Below are 25,915 nucleotides of genomic sequence, written 5' to 3'. Positions count from 1 at the left end.
ACCTTCTTAGTGACGATGAAACACAGAAATTGCATCTCAATTAAATAGAAAAGACACAATGCCAACTTAAGTACAAGATGGCTGACACTTCTTACTGACTATGTTTGGAACTATTCCTGTGTCACTGGTTATAGATTCCGATGCTACACTTCAGGTTTACTGTATCCCTCTGACCTTCATATTGACGATGAAACTCAGATATTGCATCGGAATTAAATAGAAAAGGCACAATGCCGACTTCAGTACAAGAAGACTGACTCTTCTTACTGACTATGTTTTGAACCATTCCTGTGACACTAGTTATAGATTCCAATGCTTCACTTCAGGTTTCTGTATCCCTCTGACCTTCTTATTGACGATGATACACAGACATTACATCGGAATTAAATAGAAAAGGCACAATGCCGACATAAGTACAAGAAGACTGCCTGTTCTTACTGTCTATGTTTTGAACCATTTCTGTGACACTAGTTATAGATTCCGATGCTTCACATCACGATTACTGTATCTGTTGGAAATTCTTATAGACAATGAAACACAGAAATTGCATCGGAATTAAATTGAAAAGGCACAATTCCGACTTAAGTACATGAAAACTGACTCTTCGTACTGACTATGTTTTGAACCATTCCTGTGCCACTAGTTACAGATTCCGATGATTCACTTCAAGTTTACTGTATCCATCAGACCTTCTTATTGACGATGAAACACAGAAATTGCATCGGAATTAAATGGAAAAGGCACAATGCCGACATAAGTACAAAAAGACTTACTCTTCCTACTGTCTATGTTTTGAACCATTCCTGTGACACTAGTTATAGATTCCGATGCTTCACCTCATGATTACTGTATCCCTTGGACGTTCTTATTGACTATGAAACACAGAAATTGCATCGGAATTAAATAGAAAAGGCACAATTCCGACTTTAGTACAATAAGACTTACTCTTCTTACTGACTATGTTCTGAACCATTCCTGTGACGCTAGTTACAGATTCCGATGCTTCACTTCAGGTTTACTGTATCCCTTGGACCTTCTTATTGAAGATGAAACACAGATATTGCATCGGAATTAAATACAAAAGGCACAATGCTGACTTAAGTACAAGACGACTGACTCTGCTTACTGACTATGTTTTGAACCATTCCTGTGACACTAGTTATAGATTCCAATGCTTCACTTCAGGTATACTGTATCCCTCTGACCTTCTTCTTGACGATGAAACACAGAAATTACATCGGAATTAAATACAAAAGGCACAATGCCGTCTTAAGTATATGTAGACTGACTCTTTCTACTGTTTATGTTTTGAAACATTCCTGTGACACTAGTTATATATTCCGATGCTTCATTTCAGGTATACTGTATCCCTTGGCCGTTCATATTGACGATGAAACACAGAAATTGCATCGGAATGAAATAGAAAAGGCACAATGCCGACTTAAGTACAAGAAGACTGACTCTTCTTACTGACTGTGTTTTGAACCATTCCAGTGATGCTAGTTACAGATTCCGATGCTTCACTTCATGTTTACTGTATCCCTTGGACCTTCTTATTGACGGTGAAACACAGAAATTGCATCGGAATTAAATACAAAAGGCACAATGCCGACTTAAGTACAAGAAGACTGACTCTTCCTACTGGCTATGTTTTGAACTATTCGTGTCACACTAGTTATAGATTCCGATGCTACACTTCAGGTTTACTGTATCCCTTGGACCTTCTTATTGACGATGAAACACAGATATTGCATCGGAATTAATTACAAAACGCACAAAGCCGACTTAAGTGCAAGAAGACTGACTCTTCTTACTGACTATGTTTTGAACCATTCGTGTGACACTAGTAATAGATTCCGATGCAACACTTCAGGTTTACTGTATCCCATGGACCATCTTATTGACGATGAAACACAGAAATCGCATCGGAATTAAATACAAAAGGCACAATGCCGACTTAAGCAGATGTAGACTGACTCTTCCTACTGTCTATGTTTGGAAGCTTCCTGTGACACTAGTTATAGATTCCGATGCTTCATTTGTGGTTTACTGTATCCCTTGGATCTTCTTATTGACGATGAATCACAGATAGTGCATCGGAGTTAAATACAATAGGCACAATACCGACTTAAGTACAAGAAGACTGACTCTTCCTAATGTCTATGTTTTGAACCATTCCTAAGACACTAGTTATATATTCCGATGCTTCACTTCAGGTTTACTGTATCCCTCTGAACTTCTTATTGACGATGAAACACAGAAATTGCTATGGAAATAAATACAAAAGGCACGATGCCGACTTAAGTACAGGTAGACTGAATCTTCCTACTGCCTATGTTTTGAACCATTCCTGTGACACTAGTTATAGATTCCGATGATGCACTTTAGGTTTACTGTATCCCTTGGACCTTCTTATTGACGATGAAACACAGAAATTGCATGTCAATTAAATAGAAAAGGCACAATGCCAACTTAAGTACAAGATGGCTGACACTTCTTACTGACTATGTTTGGAACTATTCCTGTGTCACTGGTTATAGATTCTGATGCTACACTTCAGGTTTACTGTATCCCTCTGACCTTCATATTGACGATGAAACTCAGATATTGCATCGGAATTAAATAGAAAAGGCACAATGCCGACTTAAGTACAAGAAGACTGACTCTTCTTACTGACTATGTTTTGAACCATTCCTGTGACACTAGTTATAGATTCCGATGCTTCACTTCAGGTTTACTGTATCCCTCTGACCTTCTTATTGACGATGATACACAGACATTACATCGGAATTAAATAGAAAAGGCACAATGCCGACATAAGTACAAGAAGACTGCCTCTTCTTACTGTCTACGTTTTGAACCATTTCTGTGACACTAGTTATAGATTCCGATGCTTCACTTCACGTTTACTGTAACTCTTGGACCTTCTTATAGACAATGAAACACAGAAATTGCATCGGAATTAAATTGAAAAGGCACAATTCCGACTTAAGTACAAGAAGACTGACTCTTCTTACTGTCTATGTTTTGAACCATTCCTGTGACGCTAGTTAAAGTCCGATGCTTCACTTCAGGTTTACTGTATCCCTCTGTCCTTCTTATTGACGATGAAACACAGAAATTGCATCGGAATTAAATAGAAATGGCACAATGCCGACTTAAGTACAAAAAGACTGACTCTTCTTACTGACTGTCTTGAACCATTCCTGTGACACTAGTTACAGATTCCGATGCTTCTCTTCAGGTTTACTGAATCCCTCTGACCTTCTTATTGACGTTGAAACACAGAAATTGCATCGGAAATAAATACAAATGGCACAATGCCGACTTAAGTACAAGAAGACCGACTCTCCTTACTGTCTATATTTTGAACCATTCCTGTGACACTAGATATAGATTCCGATGCTTCACTTCAGGTTTACTGTATCCCTTGGACCTTTTTATTGACGATGAAACACAGAAATTACATCGGAATTAAATGGAAAACGCACAATGCCGACTTAAGTACAAGAAGACTGACTCTTCTTACTGTCTATGTTTTAAACCATTCCGGTGATGCAAGTTACAGATTCCGATGCTTCACTTCAGGTTTACTGTATCCCTCTGACCTTCTTATTGGCGATGAAACACAGATATTGCATCGGAATTAAATAGAAAAGGCACAATGCCGACTTAAATACAAGATGACTGACTCTTCTTTCTGACTAAGTTTTGAACCATTCCTGTGACACTAGTTGTAGATTCCGATGGAACACTTCAGGTTTACTGTATCCCATGGACCTTCTTATTGACGAGGAAACACAGATTTTGCATCGGAATTAAATACAAAAGGCACAATGCCGACATAAGTACAAGAGGACTGACTCTTCTTACTGACTATGTTTTGAACCATTCCTGTGACGCTAGTTACAGATTCCAATGCTTCACTTCAGGTTAACTGTATCCCTTGGACCTTCTCATTGACGATGAAACACAGATATTGCATCGGAATTAAATACAAAAGGCACAATGCCGACGTAAGTACAAGAAGACTGACTCTTCTTACTGACTATATTTTGAACCATTCCTGTGACACTAGTTAGAGATTCCGATGCTTCACTTCAGGTTTACTGTATCCCTCTGACCTTCGTATTGACGATGAAACACAGAAATTGCATCGCAATTAAATAGAACAGGCACAATGCCGTCTGAAGTACAAGAAGACTGACTTTTCTTACTGTCTATATTTGAACCATTCGTGTGACACTAGTTATTGATTCCGATGCTTCACTTCAGGATTACTGTATCCCTTGGACCTTTTCATTGACGATGAAACACAAAAATTGCATCGGAATTAAATAGAAAAGGCACAATGCCGACTTAAGTACAAGTAGACTGACTCTTCTAACTGTCTATGCTTTGAACCATTCCTCTGACGCTAGTTAGAGATCCCGATGCTTCACTTCAGGTTTACTGTATCCCTCTGACCTTCGTATTGACGATGAAACACCGTAATTGCATCGGAATTAAATTGAAAAGGGCACAATGCCGACTTCATTACAAGAAGACTGACTCTTCTTACTGACAATGGTTTGAACCATTCCTGTGACACTAGTTATAGATTCCGATGCATCACTTCAGGTTTACTGTATCCCTTGGACCTTCTTACTGACGATGAAACACAGAATTTGCATCGGAATTAAATACAAAAGGCACAATTACGACTGAAGTACAAGAACACTGACTCTTCTTACTGACTATGTTTTGAACCATTCGTTTGACACTAGTTATAGATTCCGATGCTTCACTTCAGGTTTAGTGTATCCCTCTGACCTTCTTATTGACGAAGAAACACAGAAATCGCATCGGAATTAAATACAAAAAGGCACAATGCCGTCTTAAGTACATGTAGACTGACTTTTCCTACTGTCTATGTTTGGAAGATTCCTGTGAGACTAGTTATAGATTCCGATGCTTCACTTCAGGTTTAGTGTATCCCTCTGACCTCGTTATTGACGATGAAACACAGATATTGCATCGGAATTAATTACAAAACGCACAATACCGTCTTAAGTACAAGAAGACTGACTCTTCCTAATGTCTATTTTTTGAACCACTCCTGTAGCACTAGTTATACATTCCGATGTTTCACTTCAGGTTTACTGTATCCCTCTGACCTTCGTATTGACGATGAAACACAGTAATTGCATCGGAATGAAATAGAAAATGCACAATGCCGACTTAAGTACAAGAAGACTGGCTCTTCTTACTGACTATGTTTTGAACCATTCCTGTGACACTAGTTAGAGATTCCGATGCTTCACTTCAGGTTTACTGTATCCCTCTGACCTTTTTATTGACGATGAAACACAGAAATTGCATCGGAATTAAATACAAAAGGCACAACGCCGACTTAAGTGCAAGGAGACTGACTCTTCTTACTGACTGTTTTGAACCATTCCTGTGACACTAGTTATAGATTCCGATGCTTCACTTCATATTTACTGTATCCCTTGGACCTTCTTATTGACGATGAAACACAGAAATTGCATCGGAATTAAATACAAAAGGCACAATTCCGACTTAAGTACAAGAAGACTGACTCTTATTTTGTCTATGTTTTGAACCATTCCTGTGACACTAGTTATAGATTCCAATGCTTCACTTCATAGTTACTGTATCCCTTGGACCTTCTTCTTGACGATGAAACACAGAAATTGCATCGGAATTAAATAGAAAAGGCACAATGCCGACTTAAGTACAAGAAGACTGACTCTTCCTACTGTCTATGTTTTGAACCATTTCTGTGACACTAGTTATAGATTCCGATGCTTCAATTGAGGTTTACTGTATCCCTTGGACGTTCTTTTTGACTATGAAACACAGAAATTGCATCAGAATTAAATAGAAAAGGCACAATGCCGACTTAAGTACAAAAAGACGGACTCTTCTTACTGACTATGTTTTCAACCATTCCTGTGACACTAGTAAGAGATTCCGATGCTTCCCTTCAGGTTTACTGTATCCCTCTGACCTTCTCATTGACGATTAAACACAGAAATTGCATCGGAATTAAATACAAAAGGCATAATGCCGACTTAAGTACACGAAGACTGACTCTTCTTACTGACTATGCTTTGAACCATTCCTGTGACACTAGTTATAGATTCCGATGCTTCACTTCAGGTTTACTGTATCCCTCTGACCTTCTTATTGACGATGAAACACAGAAATTGAATCGGAAATACACTCCTGGAAATGGAAAAAAGAACACATTGACACCGGTGTGTGAGACCCACCATACTTGCTCCGGACACTGCGAGAGGGCTGTACAAGCAATGATCACACGCACGGCACAGCGGACACACCAGGAACCGCGGTGTTGGCCGTCGAATGGCGCTAGCTGCGCAGCATTTGTGCACCGCCGCCGTCAGTGTCAGCCAGTTTGCCGTGGCATCCGGAGCTCCATCGCAGTCTTTAACACTGGTAGCATGCCGCGACAGCGTGGACGTGAACCGTATGTGCAGTTGACGGACTTTGAGCGAGGACATATAGTGGGCATGCGGGAGGCCGAGTGGACGTACCGCCGAATTGCTCAACACGTGGGGCGTGAGGTCTCCACAGTACATCGATGTTGTCGCCAGTGGTCGGCGGAAGGTGCACGTGCCCGTCGACCTGGGACCGGACCGCAGCGACGCACGGATGCACGCCAAGACCGTAGGATCCTACGCAGTGCCGTAGGGGACCGCACCGCCACTTCCCAGCAAATTAGGGACACTGTTGCTCCTGGGGTACCGGCGAGGACCATTCGCAACCGTCTCCATGAAGCTGGGCTGCGGTCCCGCACACCGTTAGGCCGTCTTCCACTCACGCCCCAACATCGTGCAGTCCGCCTCCAGTGGTGTCACGACAGGCGTGAATGGAGGGACGAATGGAGACGTGTCGTCTTCAGCGATGAGAGTCGCTTCTGCCTTGGTGTCAGTGATGGTCGTATGCGTGTTTGGCGCCGTGCAGGTGAGCGCCACAATCAGGACTGCATACGACCGAGGCACACAGGGCCAACACCCGGCATCATGGTGTGGGGAGCGATCTCCTACACTGGCCGTACACCACTGGTGATCGTCGAGGGGACACTGAATAGTGCACGGTACATCCAAACCATCATCGAACCCATCGTCCTACCATTCCTAGACCGGCAAGGGAACTTGCTGTTCCAACAGGACAATCCACGTTCGCATGTATCCCGTGCCACCCAACGTGCTCTAGAAGGTGTAAGTCAACTACCCTGGCCAGTAAGATCTCCGGATCTGTCCCCCATTGAGCATGTTTGGGACTGGATGAAGCGTCGTCTCACGCGGTCTGCACGTTCAGCACGAACGCTGGTCCAACTGAGGCGCCAGGTGGAAATGGCATGGCAAGCCGTTCCACAGGACTACATCCAGCATCTCTACGATCGTCTCCATGGTAGAATAGCAGCCTGCATTGCTGCGAAAGGTGGATATACACTGTACTAGTGCCGACATTGTACATGCTCTGTTGCCTGTGTCTATGTGCCTGTGGTTCTGTCAGTGTGATCATGTGATGTATCTGACCCCAGGAATGTGTCAATAAAGTTTCCCCTTCCTGGGACAATGAATTCACGGTGTTCTTATTTCAATTTCCAGGAGTGTATATACATAAGGCACAATGCCGACTTAAGTACTTGTAGACTGAATCTTCCTACTGTCTATGTTTTGAACCATTCCTGTGACACTAGTTATAGATTCCGATGCTTCATTTCAGGTTTACTGTATCCCTTGGCCGTTCTTATTGACGATGAAACGCAGAAATTGCATCGGAATGAAATAGAAAATGCACAATGCCGACTTAAGTACAAGAAGACTGACTCTTCTTACTGACTATGTTTGAACCATTCCTCTGACGCTAGTTACAGATTCCGATGCTTCACTTCAGGTTTACTGTATCCCTTGGACATTCTTATAGACGATGAATCACAGATATTGCATCGGAATTAAATACAAAAGGCACAATGTTAACTTAAGTACAAGATGCCTGACTCTTCTTACTGACTATGTTTTGAACCATTCCTGTGACACTAGTTAGAGATTCCGATGCTTCACTTCCGGTTTACTGTATCCCTCTGACCTTCTTATTGACATAGAAACACAGTAATTGCATCGGAATTAAATTGAAAAGGGCATAATGCCGACATATGTACAAGAGGTCTGACTCTTCTTCCTGTCGATATTTTGACCCAATTCTGTGACACTAGTTATAGATACCGATGCTTCACTTCAGGCCTACTGCATCCCTTGGACCTTCTTATTGACGATGAAATACAGAAATTGCATCGGAATTAAATACAAAAGGCACAATGCCGACTTAAGTACAGGAAGACTGACTCTTCTTACTGACTATGTTTTGAACCATTCCTGTGACATTAGGTATAGATTCCGATGCTTCACTTCAGGTTTACTGTATCCGTCTGACCTTCTTATTGATGATGAAACACAGAAATTGCATCGGAAATAAATACAAAAGGCACAACACCGACTTAAGTACATGAAGACTGACTCTTCCTACTGTCTATGTTCTGAAACATTCCTGTGACACTAGTTATAGATTCCGATGCTTCATTTCAGGTTTACTGTATCCCTTGGACCTTCTTATTGACGAAGAAACACAGCAAGTGCATCGGAATTAAATAGAAAAGGCACAATGCTGACTTAAGTACAAGAAGACTGACTCTTCCTACTGTCTATGTTTCGAACCATTCCTGTGACACTAGTTAATGATTGCGATGCTTCACTTCAGGTTTACTGTATCCCTCTGACCTTCTTATTGACGATGAAACACAGAAATTGCATCGGAATTAAATACAAAAGGCACAATGCCGACTTAGGTACAAGAAGACTGACTTTTCTTACTGTCTATGCTTTGAACCATTCCAGTGACACTAGTTATAGATTCCGATGCATCACTTCAGGGTCACTGTATCCCTTGGACCTTCGTATTGACAATGAAACACAGAAATTGCATCGGAATTAAATACAAAAGGCACAATGCCGACTTAAGTACAAGAAGATTGACACCTCCTACTGTCTATGCTTTGAACCATTCCTGTGACACTAGTTATAGATTCCGATGCTACACTTCAGGTTTACTGTATCCCTCTGACCTTTTTATTGACGATAAAACACAGAAAATGCATCGGAATTAAATACAAAAGGCACAACGCCGACTTAAGTACAAGAAGACTGACTCTTCTTACTGACTGTTTTCAACCATTCCTGTGACACTAGTTATAGATTCCGATGCTTCACTTCAGGTTTACTGTAACCCTCTGACATTCTTATTGACGATGAATCACAGAAATTGCATCGGAATTAAATACAAAAGGCACATTGCCGACTTAAGTACAAGAAGACTGACTCTTATTTTGTCTATGTTTTGAACCATTCCTGTGATACTAGTTATAGATTCCAATGCTTCACTTCAGAGTTACTGTATCCCTTGGACCTTCTTCTTGACGATGAAACACAGAAATTGCATCGGAATTAAATAGAAAAGGCACAATGCCGACTTAAGTACAAGAAGACTGACTCTTCCTACTGTCTATATTTTGAACCATTTCTGTGACACTAGTTATAGATTCCGATGCTTCACTTCAGGTTAGATGTATCCCTTGGACGTTCGTTTTGACTGTGAAACACAGAAATTGCATCGGAATTAAATAGAAAAGGCACAATGCCGACTTAAATACAAGAGGACGGACTCTTCTTACTGACTATGTTTTGAACCACTCCTGTGACGCTAGTTATAGATTCCGATGCTTCACTTCAGGTTTACTGTATCCCTTGGACGTTCTCATTGACGATTAAACACAGAAATTGCATCGGAATTAAATACAAAAGGCATAATGCCGACTTAAGTACACGAAAACTGACTCTTCTTACTGACTATGCTTTGAACCATTCCTGTGACACTAGTTATAGATTCCGATGCTTCACTTCAGGTTTACTGTATCCCTCTGACCTTCTTATTGACGATGAAACACAGAAATTGAATCGGAAATACACTCCTGGAAATGGAAAAAAGAACACATTGACACCGGTGTGTGAGACCCACCATACTTGCTCCGGACACTGCGAGAGGGCTGTACAAGCAATGATCACACGCACGGCACAGCGGACACACCAGGAACCGCGGTGTTGGCCGTCGAATGGCGCTAGCTGCGCAGCATTTGTGCACCGCCGCCGTCAGTGTCAGCCAGTTTGCCGTGGCATCCGGAGCTCCATCGCAGTCTTTAACACTGGTAGCATGCCGCGACAGCGTGGACGTGAACCGTATGTGCAGTTGACGGACTTTGAGCGAGGACATATAGTGGGCATGCGGGAGGCCGAGTGGACGTACCGCCGAATTGCTCAACACGTGGGGCGTGAGGTCTCCACAGTACATCGATGTTGTCGCCTGTGGTCGGCGGAAGGTGCACGTGCCCGTCGACCTGGGACCGGACCGCAGCGACGCACGGATGCACGCCAAGACCGTAGGATCCTACGCAGTGCCGTAGGGGACCGCACCGCCACTTCCCAGCAAATTAGGGACACTGTTGCTCCTGGGGTACCGGCGAGGACCATTCGCAACCGTCTCCATGAAGCTGGGCTGCGGTCCCGCACACCGTTAGGCCGTCTTCCACTCACGCCCCAACATCGTGCAGTCCGCCTCCAGTGGTGTCACGACAGGCGTGAATGGAGGGACGAATGGAGACGTGTCGTCTTCAGCGATGAGAGTCGCTTCTGCCTTGGTGTCAGTGATGGTCGTATGCGTGTTTGGCGCCGTGCAGGTGAGCGCCACAATCAGGACTGCATACGACCGAGGCACACAGGGCCAACACCCGGCATCATGGTGTGGGGAGCGATCTCCTACACTGGCCGTACACCACTGGTGATCGTCGAGGGGACACTGAATAGTGCACGGTACATCCAAACCGTCATCGAACCCATCGTCCTACCATTCCTAGACCGGCAAGGGAACTTGCTGTTCCAACAGGACAATCCACGTTCGCATGTATCCCGTGCCACCCAACGTGCTCTAGAAGGTGTAAGTCAACTACCCTGGCCAGTAAGATCTCCGGATCTGTCCCCCATTGAGCATGTTTGGGACTGGATGAAGCGTCGTCTCACGCGGTCTGCACGTTCAGCACGAACGCTGGTCCAACTGAGGCGCCAGGTGGAAATGGCATGGCAAGCCGTTCCACAGGACTACATCCAGCATCTCTACGATCGTCTCCATGGTAGAATAGCAGCCTGCATTGCTGCGAAAGGTGGATATACACTGTACTAGTGCCGACATTGTGCATGCTCTGTTGCCTGTGTCTATGTGCCTGTGGTTCTGTCAGTGTGATCATGTGATGTATCTGACCCCAGGAATGTGTCAATAAAGTTTCCCCTTCCTGGGACAATGAATTCACGGTGTTCTTATTTCAATTTCCAGGAGTGTATATACAAAAGGCACGATGCCGACTTAAGTACATGTAGACTGAATCTTCCTACTGTCTATGTTTTGAACCATTCCTGTGACACTAGTTATAGATTCCGATGCTTCATTTCAGGTTTACTGTATCCCTTGGCCGTTCTTATTGACGATGAAACGCAGAAATTGCATCGGAATGAAATAGAAAATGCACAATGCCGACTTAAGTACAAGAAGACTGACTCTTCTTACTGACTATGTTTGAACCATTCCTCTGACGCTAGTTACAGATTCCGATGCTTCACTTCAGGTTTACTGTATCCCTTGGACATTCTTATAGACGATGAATCACAGATATTGCATCGGAATTAAATACAAAAGGCACAATGTCAACTTAAGTACAAGATGCCTGACTCTTCTTACTGACTATGTTTTGAACCATTCCTGTGACACTAGTTAGAGATTCCGATGCTTCACTTCCGGTTTACTGTATCCCTCTGACCTTCTTATTGACGAAGAAACACAGTAATTGCATCGGAATTAAAATGAAAAGGGCATAATGCCGACTTATGTACAAGAAGTCTGACTCTTCTTCCTGTCGATATTTTGACCCAATTCTGTGACACTAGTTATAGATTCCGATGCTTCACTTCAGGCCTACTGCATCCCTTGGACCTTCTTATTGACGATGAAATACAGAGATTGCATCGGAATTAAATACAAAAGGCACAATGCCGACTTAAGTACAGGAAGACTGACTCTTCTTACTGACTATGTTTTGAACCATTCCTGTGACATTAGGTATAGATTCCGATGCTTCACTTCAGGTTTACTGTATCCGTCTGACCTTCTTATTGATGATGAAACACAGAAATTGCATCGCAAATAAATACAAAAGGCACAACACCGACTTAAGGACATGAAGACTGACTCTTCCTACTGTCTATGATTTGAAACATTCCTGTGACACTAGTTATAGATTCCGATGCTTCATTTCAGGTTTACTGTATCCCTTGGACCTTCTTATTGACGAAGAAACACAGCAAGTGCATCGGAATTAAATAGAAAAGGCACAATGCTGACTTAAGTACAAGAAGACTGACTCTTCCTACTGTCTATGTTTCGAACCATTCCTGTGACACTAGTTAATGATTGCGATGCTTCACTTCAGGTTTACTGTATCCCTCTGACCTTCTTATCGACGATGAAACACAGAAATTGCATCGGAATTAAATACAAAAGGCACAATGCCGACTTAGGTACAAGAAGACTGACTTTTCTTACTGTCTATGCTTTGAACCATTCCAGTGACACTAGTTATAGATTCCGATGCATCACTTCAGGGTTACTGTATCCCTTGGACCTTCGTATTGACAATGAAACACAGAAATTGCATCGGAATTAAATACAAAAGGCACAATGCCGACTTAAGTACAAGAAGACTGACACCTCCTACTGTCTATGCTTTGAACCATTCCTGTGACACTAGTTATAGATTCCGATGCTACACTTCAGGTTTACTGTATCCCTCTGACCTTTTTATTGACGATGAAACACAGAAAATGCATCGGAATTAAATACAAAAGGCACAACGCCGACTTAAGTACAAGAAGACTGACTCTTCTTACTGACTGTTTTCAACCATTCCTGTGACACTAGTTATAGATTCCGATGCTTCACTTCAGATTTACTGTATCCCTTGGACCTTCTTATTGACGATGAAACACAGAAATTGCATCGGAATTAAATACAAAAGGCACAATTCCGACTTAAGTACAAGAAGACTGACTCTTCTTACTGACTGTTTTGAACCATTCCTGGGACATTAGTTATAGATTCCGATGCTTCACTTCAGGTTTACTGTAACCCTCTGACATTCTTATTGACGATGAATCACAGAAATTGCATCGGAATTAAATACACAAGGCACATTGCCGACTTAAGTACAAGAATACTGACTCTTATTTTGTCTATGTTTTGAACCATTCCTGTGATACTAGTTATAGATTCCAATGCTTCACTTCAGAGTTACTGTATCCCTTGGACCTTCTTCTTGACGATGAAACACAGAAATTGCATCGGAATTAAATAGAAAAGGCACAATGCCGACTTAAGTACAAGAAGACTGACTATTCCTACTGTCTATGTTTTGAACCATTCCTGTGACACTAGTTATAGATTCCGATGCTTCGCCTCAGGTTCTCTGTTTCGATCTGACTTTCTTATTGACGATGAAACACAGAAATTGCATCGGAATTGAATAGAAAAGACACAATGCCGTCTTAAGTACAAGCAGACTGACTCTTCTTAGTGTCTATGTTTTGAATCATTCCTGTGACGCTTGTTACAGATTCCGATTCTTCACATTAGGTTTACTGTATCCCTTGCACCTTCTTATTGACGATGAAACACAGAAATTGCTTCGGAATTAAATACAAAAGGCACAATGCCGACATAAGTACAGGAAGACTGACTCTTCATACTGACTATGTTTTGAACCATTCCTGTGACACTAGTATGAGATTCCGATGCTTCCCTTCAGGTTTACTGTATTCCTCTGACCTTCTTATTGACGTTTAAACACAGAAATTGCAACGGATTTAAATACAAAAGGCATAATGCCGACTTAAGTACAAGAAGACTGACTCTTCTTACTGACTATGCATTGAACCATTCCTGTGACACTAGTTATAGATTCCGATGCTTCACTTCAGGTTTACTGTATTATTGACGATGAAACACAGAAATTGCATCGGAAATATATACAAAAGGCACGATGCCGACTTAAGTACATGTAGACTGACTGTTCCTATTGTCTATGTTTTGAACCATTCCTGTGACACTAGTTATAGATTCCGATGCTTCACTTCAGATTTACTGTTTCCCTTGGACCTTCGTATTGACTATGAAACACAGAAATTGCATCGGACTTAAAAACAAAAGGCACAATGCCGACCTAAGTACAAGATGACTGACTCTTCTGACTGACTATGCTTTAAACCGTTCCTGTGACACTAGTTAGAGATTCCGATGCTTCACTTCAGGTTTTCTGTATCCCTCTGTCCTTCTTATTGACGATGAAACACAATAATTGCATCGGAATTAAATTGAAAAGGGCATGATGCAGACTGAACTACAAGAAGTATGACTCTTCTTACTGTCTATATTTTGAACCATTCCTGTGACACTAGTTATAGATTCCGATGCTTCACTTTAGGATTACCGTATCCCTTGGACCTTCTTATTGACGATGAAACACAGAAATGGCATCGGAATTAAATACAAAAGGCACAATGCCGTCTTAAGTACAAGAAGACTGACTCTTCTTACTGACTATGTTTTGAACCATTCCTGTGACACTAGTTATAGATTCCAATGCTTCACTTCAGAGTTACTGTATCCCTAGGACCTTCTTCTTGACGATGAAACACAGAAATTGCATCGGAATTAGATAGAAAAGGCACAATGCCGACTTAAGTACAAGAAGACTGACTCTTCCTACTGTCTATGTTTTGAACCATTCCTGTGACACTAGTTATAGATTCCGATGCTTCACTTCAGGTTTACTGTATCCCTAGGACGTTGTTTTTGACTATGAGACACAGAAATTGCATCGGAATTAAATAGAAAAGGCACAATGCCAACTTAAGTACAAGAAGACGGACTCTTCTTACTGACTATGTTTTGAACCTTTCCTGTGACGCTAGTTACAGATTCCGATGCTTCACATCAGGTTTACTGTATCCCTTGGACGTTCTTATTGACTGTGAAACACAGAAATTGCATCGGAATTAAATAGAAAAGGCACAATGCCGACTTAAGTACGAGAAGACTGACTCTTCCTACAGTCTATGTTTTGAACCATTCCTGTGACACCAGTTGATAGATTCTGATGCTTCGCCTCAGGTTCGCTGTATCGATCTGACCTTCTTATTGACGATGAAACACAGAAATTGCATCGGAATTAAATAGAAAAGGCACAATGCCGTCTTAAGTACAAGCAGACTGACTCTTCTTAGTGTCTATGTTTTGAATCATTCCTGTGACGCTTGTTACAGATTCCGATTCTTCACTTTAGGTTTACCGTATCCCTTGGACCTTCTTATTGACGATGAAACACAGAAATTGCATCGGAATTAAATTCAAAAGGCACAATGCCGACTTAAGTACAGGAAGACTGACTTTTCATAATGACTATGGTTTGAACCATTCCTGTGACACTAGTTAGAAATTCCGATGCTTCCCTTCACGTTTACTGTATCCCTCTGACCTTCTTATTGACGATGAAACACAGAAATTACATCGGAATTAAATACAAAAGGCATAATGCCGACTTAAGTACAAGAAGACTGACTCTTCTTACTGACTATGCTTTGAACCATTCCTGTGACACTAGTTATAGATACCGATGCTTCACTTCAGGTTTACTGTATCCCTTGGACCTTCTTATTGACGATGAAACACAGAAATTGCATCGGAATTAAATACAAAAGGCACAATGCCGACTTAAGTACAGGAAGACTGACTCTTCATACTGACTATGTTTTGAACCATTCCTGTGACACTAGTTAGAGATTCCGATTCTTCACTTTAGGTTTACCGTATCCCTTGGACCTTCTTATTGACGATGAAACACAGAAAATGCATCGGAATTAAATACAAAAGGCACAATGCCGACTTAAGTACAGGAAGACTGACTCCTCATACTGACTATGTTTTGAACCATTCCTGTGACACTAGTTACAGATTCCGAAGCTTCCCTTCAGGTTTACTGTATCCCTCTGACCTTCTTATTGACGATGAAACACAGAAATTACATCGGACTTAAAAACAAAAGGCACAACGCCGACCTAAGTACAAGATGACTGGCTCTTCTGACTGACTATGCTTTGAACCGTTCCTGTGACACTAGTTAGAGATTCCGATGAATCACTTCAGGTTTACTGTATCCCTCTGACCTTCTTATTGACGATGAAACACAATAATTGCATCGGAATTAAGTTGAAAAGGGCATAATGCAGACTGAAGTACAAGAAGTCTGACTCTTCTTACTGTCTATATTTTGAACCACTCCTGTGACACTAGTTACAGATTCCGATGCTTCACTTCAGGTTTACTGTATCCCTCTGACCTTCTTATTGACGATGATACACAGAAATTGCATCGGAATTAAATACAAAAGGCACAATGCCGACTTAAGTACAAGAAGACTGACTCTTTTTACTGACTATGTTTTGAACCATTCCTGTGACACTAGTTATAGATTCCGATGCTTCACTTCAGGTTTACTGTATCCCTCTGACCTTCTTATTGTCGATGAAGCACAGAAATTGGATCGGAATTAAATACCAAAATCTTAATGCCGTCTTATAAACAAGATGACTGACCTTTCTTACTGTCTATGCTTTGAACCATTCCTGTGACAATAGTTATAGATTCCGATGCTTCACTTCAGGTTACTGTATCCCTTGGACCTTCTTATTGACGATGAAACACAGAAATTGCATCGGAATTAAATACAAAAGGCACAATGCCGACTTAAATACAAGAAGACAGACTCTTCTTACTGACTGTTTTGAAATACTCCTGTGACACTAGTTATAGATTCCGATGCTTCACTTCAGGTTTACTGTATCCCTCTGACCTTCTTATTGACAATGAAACACAGTAATTACATCGGAATTAAATTGAAAAGGGCATAATGCCGACTGAAGTACAAGAAGTCTGAATTCTCCTACTGTCTATGTTTTGAACCATTCCTGTGACACTAGTTATAGATTCCGATGCTTCATTTCAGGTTTACTGTATACTTTGGATCTTCTTATTGACGATGAAACACAGATAGTGCATCGGAGTTAAATACAATTGGCACAATACCGACTTAAGTATAAGAAGACTGACTCATCCTACTGTCTATGTTTTGAACCATACCTGTGACACTAGTTACAGATTCCGATGCTTCACTTGAGGTTTACTGTATCCCTTGCACGTTCTTATTGACGATGAAACACAGATATTGCATCGGAATTAAGTAGAAAAGGCACAATGCCCAAGTAAGTACAAGAAGACTGACTCTTCCTATTGTCTATGTTTTGAACCATTTCTGTGACACTAGTTATAGACTCCGATGCTTCACCTCAGGTTCACTGTATCCGTCCGACCTTCTTATTGACGATGAAACACAGAAATTGGCATCGGAATTAAATAGAAAAGGCACAATGCCGTCTTAAGTACAAGCAGACTGACTCTTCTTAGTGTCTATGTTTTGAACCATTCCTGTGACGCTAGTTACAGATGCCGATGCTTCACTTCAGGTTTACTGTATCCCTTGGACCTTCTTATTGACGATGAAACACAGAAATTGCATCGTAATTAAATGCAAAAGGCACAATGCCGACTTAAGTACAAGAAGACTGACTCTTCTTACAGACTATGTTTGAACCATTCCTGTGACACTAGTTACAGATTCCGATCCTTCCCTTCAGGTTTACTGTATGCCTCTGACCTTCTTATTGACGATGAAGCACAGAAATTGCATCGGAAATAAATACAAAAGGCACAATGCCGACTTAAGTACAAGAAGACTGACTCTTCTTACTGACTATGTTATGAACCATTCCTGTGACGCTAGTTACAGATTCCGATGCTTCACCTCAGGTTTATTGTATCCCTTGGACCTTCTTATTGACGATGAAACACAGATATTGCATCGGAATTAAATACAAAAGGCACAATGCCGACGTAAGTACAAGAAGACTGACTCTTCTTACTGACTATTTTTTGAACTATTCCTGTGACACTAGTTAGAGATTCCAATGCTTCACTTCAGGTTTTCAGTACCCCTCTGACCTTCTTATTGACGATGAAACACAGTAATTGCATCTGATTTAAATTGAAAAGGGCACAATCCCGACATAAGTAAGAGAAGACTGACTCTTCTTACAATCTATGATTTGAACCATTCCTGTGACACTAGTTATAGATTCCGATGCTTCACTTCAGGTTTACTGTAGCCCTTGGACCTTCTTATTGACGATGATACACAGAAATTGGATCGGAATTAAATACAAAAGGCACAATGCCGACTTAAGTACAAGGGGACTGACTCTTCTTACTGTCTATGTTTTGAACCATTCCTGTGACACTAGTTATAGATTCCGACGCTTCACTTCAGATTTACTGTATCCCTTGGACCTTCTTGTTGACGATGAAACACAGAAATTGCATCGGAATTAAATACAAAAGGCACAATGCAAACTTAATTACAAGAAGACTGACTCTTCTTACTGACTGTTTTGAACCATTCCTGTGACACTAGTTATAGATTCCGAAGCTACACTTCAATTTTACTGTATCCCTTGGACCTTCTTATTGTCGATGAAACACAGAAATTGCATCGGAATTACATACAAAAGGCACAATGCCGACTTCAGTACAAGAAGACTGACCCTTCTTTTTGTCTATGATTTGAACCATTCCTGTGACACTAGTTATAGATTCCGATGCTTCACTTCAGGTTTACTGTATCCCTTGGACCTTCTTATTGACGATTAAACACAGAAATTGCATCGGAATTAAATACAAAAGGCACAATGCTGACTTAAGTACAAGAAGACTGACTCTTCGTACTGACTATGTTTTGAACCATTCCTGTGACACTAGTTATTGATTCCGAAGATTCACTTCAGGTTTACTGTATCCCTTGGACCTTCTTATTGACGATGAAAAACAGAAATTGCATCGGAGTTAAATTGAAAAGGCACAATGCCGACATAAGTACAAGAAGACTGACTCTTCTTACTGAATATGTTTGGAACCATTCCTGTGACACTAGTTATAGATTCCGATGCTTCACTTCAGGTTAACTGTATCCCTTGGACCTTCTTATTGACGATGAAACGCAGAAATTGAATCGGAGTTAAATTGAAAAGGGACAATGCCGACTTAAGTACAAGAAGACTGACTCTTCTTACTGACTATGTTTGGAACCATTCCTGTGACACTAGTTAGAGTTTCCGTTGCTTCCCTACAGGTTTACTGTATCCCTCTGACCTTCTTATTGACGATGAAACACAGAAATTGCATCGGAATTAAATAAAAAAGGCACAATGCCGACTTAAGTTCAAGAAGACTGACTCTTCTTACTGTCTATGATTTGAACCATTTCTGTGACACTAGTTATAGATTACAATGCTTCACTTCAGGTTTACTGTATCCCTTGGACCTTCTTATTGACGATGAATCACAGAAATTGCATAGGAATTAAATACAAAAGGCACAATGCCGACTTAAGTACAAGAAGACGGACTCTTCATTTTGCCTCTGTTTTGAACCATTCCTGTGACACTAGTTATAGTTTCCGATGCTTCACTTCAGGTTTACTGTATCCCTTGGACCTTCTTATTGACGAAGAAACACAGAAATTGCATAGGAATTAAATACAAGAGGCAGAATGCCGACTTAAGTACAAGAAGACTGACTCTTCGTACTGACTATGTTTTGAACCATTCCTGTGACACTAGTTATTGATTCCGATGATTCACTTCAGGTTTTCTGTATCCCTTGGACCTTCTTATTGACGATGAAACACAGAAATTGCATCGGAATTAAATAGAAAAGGCACAATGGGGACTTAAGTACAAGAACACTGACTCTTCTTACTGACTATGGTTGGAACCATTCCGGTGACACTAGTAATAGATTCCGATGCTTCACTTCAGGTTTACTGTATCCCTCTGACCTTCTTATTGACGATGAAACACAGATATTGCATCGCAATTAAATAGAAAAGGCACAATGCCGACTTAAGTACAAGAAGACTGACTCTTCTTACTGACTATGATTTGAACCATTCCTGTGACACTAGTTATAGATTCCGATGCTTCATTACAGGTTTACTGTATCCCTCTGACCTTCTTATTGACGATGAAACACAGAAATTGCATCGGAATTAAATAGAAAAGGCACAATGCTGACTTAAGTACAAGAAGACTGACTCTTCTTACTGTCTATGCTTTGATACATTCCTGTGACACTAGTTGTAGATTCCGATGCTTCATTTCAGGTTCACTGTATGCCTTGGACCTTCTAGTTGACGATGAAACACAGAAATTGCATCGGAATTAAATACAAAAGGCACAATGCCAACTTAATTACAAGAAGACTGACACTTCTTACTGACTGATTTGAACCATTCCTGTGACACTAGTTATAGATTCCGAAGCTTCACTTCAGGTTTACTGTATCCCCTTGACCTTCTTATTGAGGATGAAACTCAGAAATTGCATCGGAATTACATACAAAAGGCACAATGCCGACTTAAGTACAAGAAGACTGACTCTTCTTACAGACTATGTTTTGAACTTTTCCTGTGGCACTAGTTATTGACTCCGATGATTCACATCAGGTTTTCTGTATCCCTTGGACCTTTTTATTGACGATGAAACACAGAAATTGCATCGGAATTAAATAGAAAAGGCACGATGCCGACTTAAGTACAAGAAGACTGACTCATCTTACTGACTATGTTTGGCACCATTCCTGTGACACTAGTTATAGATTCCGATGCTTCACTTCAGGTTTACTGTATCCCTTGGACCTTCTTATTGACGATGAAACACAGATATCGCATCGGAATTAAATAGAAAAGGCACAATGCCGACTTAAGTACAAGAAGACTGACTCTTCTTATTGACTATGATTTGAACAATTCCTGTGACACCAGTTATAGATTCCGGTGCTTCACTTCAGGTTTACTGAATCCCTCTGACCTTCTTATTGACGATGAAACACAGAAATTGCATCAGAATTAAATAGAAAATCTTCAATGATGACTTAAGTAGAAGAAGACTGACTCTTCTTACTGTCTGTGTTTTGAACCATTCCTGTGAAACTAGATATAGATTCCGACGCTTCACTTCAGGTTTATTGTACTGCTTGGACCTTCTTATTGACGATGAAACACAGCAATTGCATCGGAATTAAATATAAAAGGCAGAATGCCGACTTAAGTACAAGAATACTGACTCTTCTTACTGTCTGTGCTTTGAACCATACCTGTGACGCTAGATACAGATTCCGATGCTTCACTTCACGTTTACTGTATCCCTCTGACCTTCTTATTGACGATGAAACACAGAAATTGCATCGGAATTAAATAGAAAAGGCACAATGGCGACTTAAGTACAAGAAGACTGACTCTTCCCACTGTCTATGTTTTGAACCATTCCTGTGACACTAGTTATAGATTCCGATGCTACACTTCATTTTTACTGTATCCCTCTGAACTTCTAATTGTGGATGAAACACAGTAATTGCATCGGAATTAAATTGAAAAGGCATAATGCCGACTTAAGTACAAGAAGTCCGACTCTTCTTACTGTCTATAATTTGAACCATTCCTGTGACACTAGTTATAGATTCCGATGCTTCACTTCAGGTTTACTGTATCCCTTGGACCATCTTATTGACGATGATACACAGAAATTGCATCGGAATTGAATAGAAAAGGCACAATGCCGACATAAGTACAAGAAGACTGACTCTTCTTACTGACTATGTTTGGAACCATTCCTGTGACACTAGTTATAGATTCCGATGCTTCACTTCAGGTTAACTGTATCCCTTGGACCTTCTTATTGACAATGAAACACAGATATTGCATCGGAATTAAATGGAAAAGGCACAATGCCGACTTAAGTACAAGAAGACTTACTCTTCTTATTGACTATGATTTGAACAATTCCTGTGTCACTACTTATAGATTCCGATGCTTCACTTCAGGTTTACTGAATCCCTCTGACCCACTTATTGACGATGAAACACAGAAATTGCATCGGAATTAAATAGAAAAGGCACAATGCCGACTTAAGTACAAGAAGACTGACTCTTCTTACTGTCTATGCTTTGAAATATTCCTGTGACGCTAGTTACAGAAACCGATGCTTCACTTCAGGTTCACTGTATCCCTCTGACCTTCTTACTGACGATGAAACACAGAAATTGCATCGAAATTAAATAGAAAAGGCACAATGCCGACTTAAGTACAAGAAGACTGACTCTTCCTACTGTCTATGTTTTGAACCATTCCTGTGACACTAGTTATAGATTCCGATGCTACACTTCAGGTTTACTGTATACCTCTGACCTTCTAATTGTGGATGAAACACAGTAATTGCATTGGACTTAAATTGAAAAGGCGTGATGCCGACTTAAGCACAAGAAGTCTGACTCGTCTTACTGTCTATTATTTGAACCATGCCTGTGACTCTAGTTATAGATTCCGATGCTTCACTTCAGGTTCACTGTATCCCTTGGACCATCTTATTGACGATGAAACACTGAAATTGCATCGGAATTAAATACAAAAGGCACAAAGCCGACTTAAGTACAAGAAGACTGACTCTTCTTACTGTCTATGTTTTGAACCATTCATGTGACGCTAGTTACAGATTCCGATGCTTCACTTCAGGTTTACTGTATCCCTCTGACCTTCTTATTGACGATGAAACACAGAAATTGCATCGGAATTAAATACAAAAGGCACAATGCCGACTGAAGTACAAGAAGACTGGCTCTTCCTACTGTCTATGTTTTGAACCATTAATGTGACACCAGTTATTGATTCCGATGCTACACTTCAGGTTTACTGTATCCCTCTGACCATCTTATTGACGATGAAACACAGAAATTGCATCGGAATTAAATACAAAAGGCACAATGCCGACTTAAGTACAAGAAGACTGACTCCTCTTACTGACTGTTCAGAACCATACCTTTGACACTAGTTATAGATTCCGATGCTTCACTTCAGGTTTACTGTATCCCTCTGACCTTCTTATCGACGGTGAAACACAGAAATTGCATCGGAATTAAATAGAAAAGGGACAATGCCGACTTGAGTACAAGAAGACTGACTCTTCTTACTGACTATGTTTGGAACCATTCCTGTGACACTAGTTATAGATACCGATGCTTCACTTTAGGTTTACTGTATCCCTTATACCTTCTTATTGACGATGAAACACAGAAATTGCATCGGAATTAAATAGAAAAGGCACAATGCCGACTTAAGTACAAGAAGACTGACTCTTCTTACTGACTATGATTTGAACCATTCCTGTGACACTAGTTATAGTTTCCAAAGCTTCACTTCTGGTTTACTGTATCCCTCGGACCATCTTATTGACGATGAAACACAGAAATTGCATCGGAATTAAATTGAAAAGGCACAATGCCGACTTAAGTACAAGAAGACTGACTCTTCTTACTGTCTATGATTTGAACCATTCCTGTGACACTAGTTATAGATTCCGATGCTTCACTTCAGGTTTACTGTATCCCTTGGACCTTCTTATTGACGATGAAACACAGATATTGCATCGGAATTAAATACAAAAGGCACAATGCCGACTTAAGTACAAGAAGTCTGACTCTACTTACTGACTATGTTTTGAACGATTCCTGTGACACTAGTTATAGATTCCGATGCTTCACTGCAGGTTTACTGTATCCCTTGGACCTTCTTATTGACGATGAAACACAGAAATTGGATCGGAATTAAATACAAAAGGCACAATGCCGACTTAAGTACTAGAAGACTGATTCTTCTTACTGTCTATGTTTTGAACCATTCCTGTGACACTAGTTATAGATTTCGATGCTACACTTCAGGATTACTGTATCCCTCTGACCTTCTTATTGACGATGAAACACAGAAATTGCATCGGAACTAAATACAAATGGCACAATGCCGACTTAAGTACAAGAAGACTGACTCTCCTTACTGTCTATGCATTGAACCATTCCTGTGACACTAGATATAGATTCCGATGCTTCACTTCAGGTTTATTGTATCCCTAGGACCTTCTTATTGACGATGAAACACAGAAATTGCATCGGAATTAAATACAAAAGGCACAATGCCGACTTAAGTACAAGAAGACTGACTCTTCTTAATGACTATGTTTTGAACCATTCCATTGACACTATGTATAGATTCCGATGCTTCACTGCAGGTTTACTGTATCCCTTGGACCTTCTTATTGACGATGAAACACAGAAATTGGATGGGAATTAAATACAAAAGGCACAATGCCGATTTAAGTACAAGAAGACTGACTCTTCTTACTGACTGTTTTGAACCATTCCTGTGACACTAGTTATAGATACCGATGCTTCACTTTAGGTTCACTGTATCCCTTAGACCTTCTTATTGACGATGAAACACAGAAATTGCATCGGAATTAAATAGAAAAGCCACAATGCCGACTTAAGTACAAGAAGACTGACTCTTCTTACTGACTATGATTTGAACCATTCCTGTGACACTAGTTATAGTTTCCGATGCTTCACTTCTGGTTTACTGTATCCCTCTGACCTTCTTATTGACGATGAAACACAGAAATTGCATCGGAATTAAATTGAAAAGGCACAATGCCGTCTTAAGTACAAGGAGACTGACTCTTCTTACTGTCTATGATTTGAACCATTCCTGTGACACTAGTTACAGATTCCGATGCTTCACTTCAGGTTTACTGTATCCCTTGGACCTTCTTATTGACGATGAAACACAGATATTGCATCGGAATTAAATACAAAAGGCACAATGCCGACTTAAGTACAAGAAGTCTGACTCTTCTTACTGACTATGTTTTGAACGATTCCTGTGACACTAGTTATAGATTCCGATGCTTCACTGCAGGTTTACTGTATCCCTTGGACCTTCTTATTGACGATGAAACACAGAAATTGAATCGGAATTAAATACAAAAGGCACAACGCCGACTTAAGTACTAGAAGACTGATTCTTCTTACTGTCTATGTTTTGAACCATTCCTGTGACCCTAGTTATAGATTTCGATGCTACACTTCAGGATTACTGTATCCCTCTGACCTTCTTATTGACGATGAGACACAGAAATTGCATCGGAACTAAACACAAATGGCACAATGCCGACTTAAGTACAAGAAGACTGACTCTAATTACTGTCTATGCTTTGAACCTTTCCTGTGACACTAGATATAGATTCCGAAGCTTCACTTCAGGTTTATTGTTTCCCTAGGACCTTCTTATTGACGATGAAACACAGAAATTGCATCGGAATTAAATACTAAAGGCACAATGCCGACTTAAGTACAAGAAGACTGACCCTTCTTAATGACTATGTTTTGAACCATTCCTGTGACACTAGTTATAGATTCCCATGCTTCACTGCAGGTTTACTGTATCCCTTGGACCTTCTTATTGACGATGAAACACAGAAATTGGATGGGAATTAAATTCAAAAGGCACAATGCCGACTTAAGTACAAGAAGACTGACTCTTCTTACTGACTGTTTTGAACCATTCCTGTGACACTAGTTATAGATTTCGATGCTTCACTTCAGGTTTACTGTATCCCTCTGACCTTCTTATTGACGATAAAACACAGAAATTGCAGCGGAATTAAATACAAATGGCACA

Source organism: Schistocerca serialis, unplaced genomic scaffold (genome assembly GCF_023864345.2).
Source record: "Schistocerca serialis cubense isolate TAMUIC-IGC-003099 unplaced genomic scaffold, iqSchSeri2.2 HiC_scaffold_1362, whole genome shotgun sequence".
NCBI lineage: Eukaryota > Metazoa > Arthropoda > Insecta > Orthoptera > Acrididae > Schistocerca > Schistocerca serialis.
This window is presented reverse-complemented; position numbering follows the sequence as displayed.